The sequence below is a fragment of the Rhipicephalus sanguineus genome, chromosome 6 (genome assembly GCF_013339695.2).
Source record: "Rhipicephalus sanguineus isolate Rsan-2018 chromosome 6, BIME_Rsan_1.4, whole genome shotgun sequence".
NCBI lineage: Eukaryota > Metazoa > Arthropoda > Arachnida > Ixodida > Ixodidae > Rhipicephalus > Rhipicephalus sanguineus.
Window position 1 is genome coordinate 48,391,224 of NC_051181.1, and position 11,514 is coordinate 48,402,737.

General features: G+C 45.8%; 1 long non-coding RNA gene across 1 annotated transcript; it reads left to right on the forward strand.

Annotated features, from left to right (window-relative positions):
* Positions 1-4,657: 4,657 nt before the first annotated feature.
* On the forward strand, positions 4,658-7,835 carry LOC125758780 (uncharacterized). Its single transcript, XR_007416409.1, has 3 exons — positions 4,658-4,762; positions 4,829-4,900; positions 7,807-7,835. It is a non-coding gene; the product is annotated as an uncharacterized LOC125758780 (long non-coding RNA).
* The last annotated feature ends 3,679 nt before the right edge of the window (positions 7,836-11,514 follow it).

Below are 11,514 nucleotides of genomic sequence, written 5' to 3' on the forward strand. Positions count from 1 at the left end.
AAAATGTTTGCATGTTAGCATGTTACCTTGTTACAAGCTAGCATGGAGCATATATTAACGTGCCCGCCGCGGTGGTATAGCGGTTACGGTGCTCGGCTGCTGACCCGAAGGTCGCGGGTTCGATCCCGGCCGCGGCGGTCGCATTTCGATGGAGGCGAAATGGTAGAGGCCCGTGTACTTAGATTTAGGTGCACGTTAAAGAACACCAGATGGTCGAAATTTCCGGAGCCCTCCACTACGGCGTCTCTCATACTCATATCGTGGTTTTGGGACGTAAAACCCCAGATATTATTATTATTAGCATATATTGCGTAAAAGACGCTTAATGTAGCCTCTCTTCTCATGTTCTCTCGTACTTTACCAAATACATACACTAAAGTGGTTGAAGAACAAAGCGTTGGCGCCGAGTTCGTGGATTCACGCCATGCCTTCATTGCTGTACGCATTTCTGTCCGTATCTCTGTCCATTTTTTTTTTTCACTCTACCAGCAGAACAACACTGGTATTGCGCCTGCGCAATGAGAGCTCGAATTCCGTTGTACATGCTCACACATTTATGTGCAAAGAAGATAAAAAAACACTGTAGCCAGGGCGGGCGCCATGTTCTTTCTCTTCACCTCCATAACAGAGGATCATACCTAATCCACGCGATTTTGTCCAAGAACAGGGTGAATTATTTCACTATGTCATATACGCTAACATTACTAGGCTGCTATAGTTAAATATTGTATAAATTGGAATTATAAATGATCAGTATACAAACATGTAAAGACGGCAGAATTTAGCCAGGAATTCCTTTAGACTCCATGAGAAATTGCTCAACAACGAAACAAACATCCATGTGGCTGCATTCACTGTAGAGGCCCCAGAAGAAAAAAATAACTGGTTCGGTTGACTGCAGGCTTAGCTTTCGGCTACCGAGATGTAGATGTAGATCCTGTAATGCTGGCTCACACCCACTCAGGGGGATTGGCCAAGAATCGGGTAGTTTAGAAAAAAATATTTAAAATCTAGAAACGAGAATGATTTCTTAATTTTTATAACAAAAAGGATTTTTTTGCAACTTAGTTTTGCGAGAATAATAATTTATAAAAAGAAAAAGGTGGGCAGAATTAGTTCTCATCAAATAATAAATTAATTAATATAGAAAATATTCTTGCTGTGTTTGCTTTTGGTTAAGTATGGAACTGAGGTTATTGTGTAAATCTCTTTATTTTTCTATGAAATCTTGCATGGCCTCGCATACTTTCCCGCTGCTGTGCCCAAGGGTAAGTGCACACAGAAATAGTAAATTTGAGGTTGTCAACTCCAATCCCATGATGCGTAACGGCGTTTCTAGAGATGTCTTTCGTAATGTAGAAAACTTTTGACAAGAGATCAGAAAGTGTTCTATTGTTTCCTCTTCCCTGCAATAAGAACAAAAGGGTGACGTGGCACCAGCATTCGTTTTCTCGGAATCCGCCTCTTTCACGATGCCACGGCGCATGCTGTACGAAGTGGGCCTTGTCTTATTTGCGCGTAGATGTTGGCACATGTATGAAGTATGAGCTCCACACTAAAACTTTGCTACGTCGTATTCGGCTCTCGAAAAGCGACCGAAAGTTCCAATAAACTACGACGAGAGACCAGCGGAGTGCCTGAAGCTGCATGCAAATGATGGTTGGCATTCAGAGTAACGTCAGCCAGTAAAAAAATTGGCCGCGTATCTGCGTGCGTCGCTGCAAATGTCGTCTAAAGACGATAGAAGAGGCGCTGCGTGAGATATGGACGCCATCTGGCAATAAGTCGGGAAACATGAGTGCTGTGTTGCGGCCTGGTAGTCCCGGCGCAGCAGCAGGCGAAGACCAGCGGTGACCAACGCGACCGGCGGGGACGCCAGCCAGCCCTAACACGCGGTTTGAGTGGTCTCCACACACTCTTTTATTTACACGTCGCCTGAATAAAACAGGAGTGCCAGAGCGGCACCCGATGGCATTCATACAGTGAAATACGGAACCGAAACCGAAACACAACAATGAGCTCGTGCAGAGGGCACGGAGGAAGACAAGTTTCAGCGCAGACGCATTTTCAGCGCAGCTTAAGAAACTAGGGCCTCTAGAATTACGTATCTATGTATTTTCTATTAAAGGAACACAGCATCTAATGCTTATTGCTGTTGCACCTCAGATATGCGTAATGTTTGCTTTTTGATCAACAATGTACACACGTATGAACCTAGTCATCCGTTCAAGGTGGCTGGCCCTTGGGCAAGTGGTTCAACTTTGGCCGGGTGGCTGATTCGAGGGACGTGCCGACAAACAGAAAGACAGACAGAAAGACAGACCAAAATTTAGGCGTTTAAGTTCCCCAAGAAAGACTATCGTCTTTAAAAGCTATGGTGCAGTATTCGGTTCTCGTATGAAAACGATTTTGTCGAACAGTGGATCTGTTTAAGCTGACGGTTATGTTAGTTCGTGCATAGAGCGAACAGAAATTACGATAATCGTGAACCGGCACGAGCTCTCTCGTCCTCTTCTTGATAGTCGTCGTCTTCATCTTCTGCTTCGCACCCAAAACAAGTGCGCCCATGTATCCGGCGCGGGATGCGATAACCCTGATAGGTAAGAGAAAGAGTGCAGAGGGATAAAGAAAGGGAGAGATAGAGAACGAAAATGAAAGATAGAGAAAGAGGGAAATTCTCGGAGAAAATATTCTTGGCGAGGCGAGATTCAAACCCGCGTACCCACGGTCCTAATGCGAGCGCCTTAACCACTCATCTATTTAGGCACGCTCCCTTATGAAAATGAGTCTTGAGTGTCTAGTGTCGACTAGGTGCGCTCCTAATGCGTCACTAGACAGACATTAGACATGCAAAGCCTAATGTCGTTTAACATTAAGTGTACATCGGAGAGTCAAATGACCATGTGCACTTTAATTTCTGGTGACTGAAGTGTTCAGACTTTCAGTTGCCGTTCCTAATGTCAAAACGCGCATCACAACAAAGACGTTAAAAAGCCTTAATCTACACCGTAAAATCAGTTTATCACAATAGACAAGTTCGTCTTTCAGAGACTACAAGCAATAAACAATTTGTGTTGCAATGTACACAAATATCGTGTTTCAGTAGAATGCGTAAATATTTTACATATATCGCCCATGCACCGGCGATCGAAGAATTGCTGACGACCCCAGCAAGGTTCATTATATATTACCTGCCGCATATATAGAAGTAAGCATTTCCTTATTTTTAAAAGGCATGAGTCGATCACATATGCAAATATGAACAGATATGATCAAGTGACACTGCGAACACTCGCTCAGGGGCCCGCGTTGCCCATTTTTCCAGTAGAAGTTAACGGAGGAGAGTGGGGATTACCCGCACGGCGTCGCGAAGGATTTTGGGGGGGCGGAGAAGAATTGGAACTGTGGACAATGGGTGACGTAAAGAAAAAAAAAAGTTCGTTGTTGTTGTGATAAAAATTAGGGACTGTCCTTATGCATGGTGGACTTACATATATGCCCAAAACAGAATGTTGTTGGTTGCAAAGATACGCGGACAAGCGTTTTTCCCAACCTCAAACTACTGTCTCTATCTCTCCTCGCTGTTGCAACGCTGGTCAGAAGCAGCCGACAAGCAAAGTTCGATTTGGCCCAACATCGCGTACATCCTTCTCCCGCCCCGCCCCCCTCGTAATGTCGTCTCCACGCGACTCTCCCGCTCTCCACGGCGTCAACTCCTCTCTCCCTTCACTCCTTCCTTGTCCCATTCACCTCCTCTGTGTGCAACGTTCGGTGTCGCCTATCACACCCTACCCATTCCCTCCTCCTATCATAATCCCTACCTCTTTCTATCCACGGGAGAGGGCAGTAACTTGAAACAAAAAAGCGTTTCTTTTGAGTAAGGACTCAGAGATGACCATCATCTGGGATGCGAGTTTGAAAACTGCCCATTTCTAACTTTCATTTCCCCAAAACAAAATGTATAGTTGTATAACAAAATCGAACAGCCATAACACATTCCCAACATAACATGCACGCACGGGTGTAAAAAAAGCCATAAATACACTTTTTTGTATGTACAGTGACAAATAAAAACAACATTGCTTTATTTTCTACGGAGCGCTGTTTGAAGAGAGGGTCAGAACGCACCAAGGAGATATTTATATTTGTTCTGATTTAAGCAGCGTCATTTCGCGTTTTTGCGCTTGTGAAAACGTCGCACCTTTTACGTGCACCTCACAGTCAAAATAGCGCCTTCGTCTTCAAGTGAGCGCTCGTCACCCTCCAGCTTTCCCGACGACTCGCCGAGGGAGCTTCTGACGAATTTCACTAGCAAATAGCTGTATACGCCTGAGACGGCCGCTCGAACAATGAAATGACCGTCACATGAGGTACGGAAGGTTCACAAACCAAAACTAAATTCGAAACGCGCGCCGAACCGGACTATTTCGCGGAGCAGTACATGTGCAGTAGCTCCGCCCCCGTAGCCTTCCCTTCATTGCCAAGAAAAGTTGTCCTTGGGGGCGCTTTAGTTGTTTGACGGGTGCGCGCGGTTTGTGTGTGTGCCATGCTGTGTTCTACAATGCTTCGTTACCACGTTTATCGATTATGCACGTTGGTTACGTGATTCAATGTCAAGTGTACCTTCCAAGACGATCTAGGTCCTAGTCTCGTGACTACGGCGAGTGCGGACGTACAGCAGCCTTTTGACAAGACTGTCGCCGAGTGTACGGTACATTGTGGACTGTAAAGCTGAAGAGTGCGCAGTGGATGCCTGATTTTGGTAAGTTCTAGAATATTTCTGAATTACACAGCTAGGTTACTTCATTACATGACGTCTTTTACGCAGGAACCGAGTGTGATCGTCTGGGCGGTGTGTTCACTCTGCGGGGATGATGGCCAGAGGAAGGATGATAGACAGGTATGTTTTACGCTATGCTCAATGCTTTCTGTGCACTTTATACGGTTGTGTGAAGCATTCACCATGTGTGTTCACTACCTACAACTGCAACGGGTGGATGAAGGCGCGTTGCTTTGCGCGATACTCCGCTTCTGTAACGCAAGCGTTTCGTGTAATGGCGCTCTTCTTCCTTGGCTGTTCGATTATTCCAAGAATGCCTGTCGCTCGGCCCGCCCGCTTCCCGCTTGCTGGAGTGCGAGGGTAGAGGGGCAGGGGCGTAGCCAAGGGGGGGGTTGGGGGGGGTTCAAACCCCCCCCGAAATTTTTCAGTTTTGCTTGCGTATATAGGCACGCACACATACAAACGCACGCACGAACATACATAAAGTATGGTTGAACCCCCCCCCGAAAAAAATTTCTGGCTACGCCCCTGTAGAGAGGGCATACAAAAGCGCCGCTGTGGCTTCTCTCCGGGAGCTGGATGACCTTGGGGACGCCTGCGCGATGTGTGTCGCAGGGAGGGTCACACTCGCGTTGTCCTTTTGGGCGCAGGGGACCGGAGTGGGGGAGGTGAGGAAGAAGGGGAGCTAGGACTGCAGTGCTTGAGAGCATGACCAGCATGGCCCTTTCTCGTAGACGGGACGCGGCCGCGACCGAGGAGAGAAAGTGGCCCGTTCTTGGATTCCGCCGCTCAGAAGCGATCGTAAACCGAAATAAGAATCATTTGCAAGATATTTTGTAGCCCAGTTGTGATTCCGTAAGTAAACTTCTTAGCGTCGTCGAAAGTTATTGAAATCGACTACAGCTGTATAGGGAGCTTGCACGAACGGCGGCGACGCTATGCACTCTGGGTAGGCAGCCATTTTTTTGTCAGAGCCGACCGCGGAGTGCAGTGGCGCAGTCGTGTTTGCGAGCGTTGGCGTAGCTTGCAGGTGTGATCAAGAGCGAGCGCGACGCTAATTCAACTCCAAGGAGCGTCGTGCACGATGCCAGCTACACTGGAAGACTACACCGCAACGTTGTGCCAAAAAGACCGCGAGCGGTAGGAAGAAAAGACGAGACTCTGCGGGCTGCACTCTACACGCTCCGTCGGACGACTGTGTAAGCGATGTGAACTTGTGGCCGCGCGTCGACATCTCCGATGTTCACGAATTTCTCGTTTTGAGGACGAGGTTTATTACTGGGGAACAGCTGAAGTCGAGAAAGGGCCTCGAGGGCCACTTTACGAGTCGCTGGGAGCCGTGGGCGAAGAAAGTCGCCGCCGACACCGTGATCGTCGTCACTCAAGTAAGACGTGTTAATTATTTGACTCCAGTGTAGCTGACATCGTGCACGACGCTTCTTGGAGTTGAATTTGCGTCGCGCTCGCTCTTGATCACACCTGCTAGCTACGCCAACGCTCGCAAACACGACTGCGCCACAGCACTCCGCGGTCGGCTCTGACAAAAAAATGGCTGCCTACCCAGAGTGCATAGCGTCGCCGCCGTTCGTGCAAGCTCCCTATACTGCACGAGATCATCGCCTGAAGCTACTTGTACGATGGCTTATCACTTCGGAAATAAAACCGCTTTAAACATAACGTTCATCGCCTAGCCTTCTCATGATGCAGGTACAAATGAAGTAACTCTTCAGGAAACTCAGTAATAATTGGCATGTAGTACGCGGGGAGGAAGATATCAAAACACGCTGCGGCTGCACATGCGCGCGCGGTGCTCTGCAGTGGCGTGTGTTTGTGGCTTTCTCCGCGACTACTGCACCGCGCGTGTTTTTGTTAGAAGTTAGTCGCGCTATGGTTAGGATTTTAATCTGACTGTGCAAGGTCGTTGCTACGAGAAACGAACTTGCGTTGGGTGAACCCACTTGAAGATAATACAAGTCAGTGAATTACGTTATATTCTGGTACTAACACCATGTGTACATTAATTTGAAGTAGCACAAGATGTTTATAATTATCAATTCTAGACAAATATGCCAGTTAGTTGCGTTTGGCAATGTGCCTTTTGTTGCAATATTTGTGTTTGAGAAAAATGATGTGAAATATTTTTCCCGTCGTTATATTGTTTCCTGAAGCATACTGGTTTATATTAACAGAAGTTGTTGTAATGGTTAAGCAGCACTGTTCCAAGAGCTTTTTATCCACTGTGCTGAGGTGGCAACAGCACACCTCAATTATGTGCTTATCTAAAGTTCATGTTTCTTTTGTGAGCTTTTCTTAAGGGAGCATGAAACTGAAAAAGCGCTCTTATTTGCAGGTTGTGCGACTAAGACGTAGCATTCATTGTGAGAGTGCTACTTTAATTTTATGAAGTAATTATTAGGGGAAACAAATCTAAATTCTCATATGTAACTATGTGTTCAGAAGTTTAGAGAAGGCTGACAAAAGTGGTTAACGGTTTTTTTTTATGGCTTGCAGCACTACAAATTCAAACCGATATTCCAGGCATTGATTGGCTTTAACACGACTAGAATTACTTTCCTAAACGGCTCAAATTCATCATATAATACAATATGTAAAGCTCGGCATTATGGAGTGTGCACATGGGCCACACATACTCTTATCAATTTATGCATTTTATATTGTGTAGCAGAGCTGATGTAATTTTCGTCATTTAAATGACCTATATGGTAATCTGCGTTCTCCAACCACATAGTGTTTACTAAGTACATAACTTTCTGAAAGTTCGGCTTGCAATGGCACCATTACAGTTGTCTGCCATGAGCCGTTGCTCAGGTTATACCTGTTCTTATAGTGCAATCTGAGTCCATCATTCAAGGCCCTTGCTGGTATATAAACATAGACTTGCCTGAATACATTGTATGTATTGTGTGTGAGCTGTAAGGTCTGTGTGGTGCGCCAACTCATGAATGTTTTCTGGTATCCTTTACATATGTACCCGGTGATCTCACCTGTTCGTGGAACTGAAGCAGACGACAGCTTGCAGAAGAAGATGGGAGCATTCTACCTGTGAGCCTGGTCGAGTTTATATTTTATGGTAGGCATTTGTTTCAATCTTTACAAAAAGCTTGGACATGTTGCGCCTGCTCATGAACCTATTGCACCTTTTTTGAGGGAATTCTAAGATCAAAGAAACAAGACCCTAGACGTAACTCCATTAATGTATACTTGATGCTGGACTTGACCTTCTGTGTTGTTTTCCTGTTTTCTAACAGGATTTGCTGAAAGTTTCGATTGGAAATGCGATATAAGATGCAACTTTGACTAACTCTAACTTCACAAAAGTGTTTTTGTCAACTACCTGCACGGGGCCTTGTCAGTACATCTAAGTGTTCTAAGGTGCACGATGTGTTGGATAAAGTTTTCTTTGCAACTCTTATATATTTACTGCGATCTTTCGTGCAGGATACACATGCATGGATACACATACATGGATTCCCTACAAGGACCCTGCGCATCAAAAGCAATCTGTCATCAATGTTAAGTAGACAGATTAAACGAAACGAAGATATGACAGGTGTACACCATATTTTTCTTTCATTTAACCTCTGCATGTTTCCCAGTCAATAAATGTTTTTATCCATTTTCTTTTGTTGAGAAATGTCTTTGTACAGCACAAGTGTTGTAGAAGGTGCATACATGCACTTTTGCATGATGCTTGGCTGCATGTGTATCAACCAGCAAACACATTGTCAGGCACAACTAATATGTGATTCCGTACTATCATCCGGACATATCATAAATCTTATCATGCACTGTAATAGTTCTGTTTCAGGAATGTTATGAATGTCATTGGCCACGAAGCACAAGCTTGGCCGAGGGTCATCGCAAACAGGATGTTTCATACTCACAAGAAAGTCACTCATAAGGACACATTAGAATGACGGCGGCCAATATGTTTTTGAATGACATTATGAGTACATTAAAACAATTCTGAAGAAATACATTAGAGAATCAAATTAGTCTTGATGTCAAATGTCGTTTCATGCTCACTAGACTATCACATGTTAATACGCATCGGACTATCACATGTTAGTCCGCATCAGACTATCACATGTTTATACGCATCAGAATAATTGGCCAATGTGTTTTTGAATGGCATTTCAAATACATTACAAAATTCTAAAGGGACACATTAGAGCGTCAAATGACTGAAATGTCAGAAGTCATTAGACTTTCTTTTTGAACTCGTCTCACATTTTCATAAGGGCTAGCAGAGACTTGTATCATAGAGAAAGAAAAAAAAAGTTAAGAGAGGACACTCCGCGAAATCTGGCCTCAGGAAGTACGTCACGACTACGTAACGAACTAGTGATCTCACCAAACGCCAGAGGACGCAAGCGCGAAAAAAAAAAAACGTTGTCGTCAATCCACCAGAATTGTTTTTTTTTCAATAATAATTATACGCCGAAATTTAGCATGTTCTTTATACATAAAAAGAATTTATTCAACACACCTTACGTGGTTATTTTTATTCAGCCGTACTGTCAGAAACACCATGTACCAGCGACAAGCCCATGCATGACAGCGGGAAGGCATCTATGGGGAATGTTTCGCCCACGTCGGCTGCGTCGGTGTTTTCGTGTGTGAGAGAACAGGTGAGGCACGTTTTCAAGGGAAGCTTGTAGAATGACATGTTGTTGGGCTAGTTGGGCGATATATTCAGAAAAAGGTTAGAACTGCGCGAATAAGACATCATGTAAGAAACATGGAAAGACGCACACACACACGTTGCGCTTCGTGTGTGTGCGTGTTTCTATGTTTCTTACGTGGTGTCTTATTCGCGCAGTTCTAACTTTTTTCTGAAGGTTGTAAGGACGGCGACGTTCGCTAAAAAAAACATGGTTGATCCCTCCGTCATAGGAATCCGAATAACACGAAAGTAAAGCATGCCCGTACAGAAGTAACTGAATGTTTACTGTACATTGATCTCAGAGAGTTTGCACAATGTATATTGACGTCCGGCAGCCAATGGCACTGCTTAACGTGTATGCACCCACATTGATGATTGGTGGTACATCGCCATCCCGACGACTAACGTCCATGTTAAATGATTAAACAAACCCTTGTGGTAGCTGTAGTAGCAAACGGTGAAAGCGTAATCAAAGAACGAGGTGTGATAGCCAGAAGAGCGTCGCATATTGGACGCAGAACTTGGTCGCCATCCCGCGGCATGTTAAAGGGCCCCTCACCAGGTTTGAAAATTTTGAGCTAACGAGCGCAATGCATACACTGGGCGTTCATGATCACGTCTGCCAAAATTTGCAACGCTACGCGTCGCGGAAATGGGCCAAAATTCAAGCTGAACGCTGCTTGCCCTTCCTCTCGCGGGCGCGCGCTTTAGAGAATGAGGGGATGGCGTACATGAGAAAATGGCCCTACGTAGATTGTAGTGCTGTGACATCGCTCCTCTACGTAGACGACTGTGCTCTGACGTCGCCAACAGTAGCACGTGACACTGCGATAATTATTTGACACGGCATGTGTAGTTTGTGTAATTTGTTGCTTGAATAGATTAATAAAACTTAAAAGAAATAATGAGACACACAAAGGGAATGTGTGCGTCTTTTTCTTTTTTTTTCGTGAATTGCAGCGACATGCGGGGCTAATGTGCCTCCCTTTCCCATGCGTTCGTGTCCCCACTATAGTGTACTAGAATAATCTAGTACACTATAGTCCCCACGGTTAGCGCATCGAGGAGACGCCAGCCCTGGAAACGAAAGTAATGTTCTCGCGCGTTCGAGCACTCATTATGCTGCTTTATTCTACCGCGTCCGAGTAAACGTTAATGCGGCACTGGCTCATGATACCGCCACTCTCGTGCCCGTACAAATGTCTCAACTTTCATGCCCGTCCCGCAGAAACAGGCAGTACACCACAGAGAACGCCGACACGACGCCCACGGCCGCTACATTAAAAAAGGTAGCGGCCGTGCAACGCCGCTCGCGTGCTCGGGCTGGCTCGGGCACGTCATGCGCACGTGACCATGCATGCGCATGACATGTTCATGCGTATGCGTCAAGTGAAGAAGGGATTTGGCTTGCTAAGGCTACACGGGGCGAGTGGCAAGGGTTTGAAACTCGCCTCCTCGCATCATGGTTTCGCCGTACTCCCAATTAGGGTTGCAGAAGTTGCGCCTTTTCCTTTCCTCAACCTCTCTTCATCCTCCTCCTCCGCTACAAATTATTGTTTTTCTCAGCTCGTAATGAACCTATTTGAAAAATTCTTGCGGCATACTGCTATTCATTCGGCACACAACTACTTCCAGCGTCTAACTAAAATTTGCTATGTGGCCTGGTGAGGGGCCCTTTAAAACGTGATTGAACACCACGGCCGGACTAGAGGGAAACGCAAATCGCGTCGTGCCGGCCCGGTAGCCCGGCCGCAATTTTTCTCGGGGCCAGCGCGTGAGCGGCGAACGCGGTTCTACAGCCAGCTGAGGCAGGCGTGCGTTGCAGAGCCATTTTTGGTTTGAATTAGCGTGATGCGATGAGCGAGGCCGACGCTTTTACGACGCTTTGACTAATGTCGCCACTTCGCAGTGTGTTAAGGCACTGACAAATTTGAACTTCTATTGAAAACGCGCTGAATGGGACGGACGTGTAACGCGTTGCAGTTGCTAGTCGCGGAGGCTATAGTAATGGCGAATTACTTTACCTTACTGCTCCCAGAGGGCAACC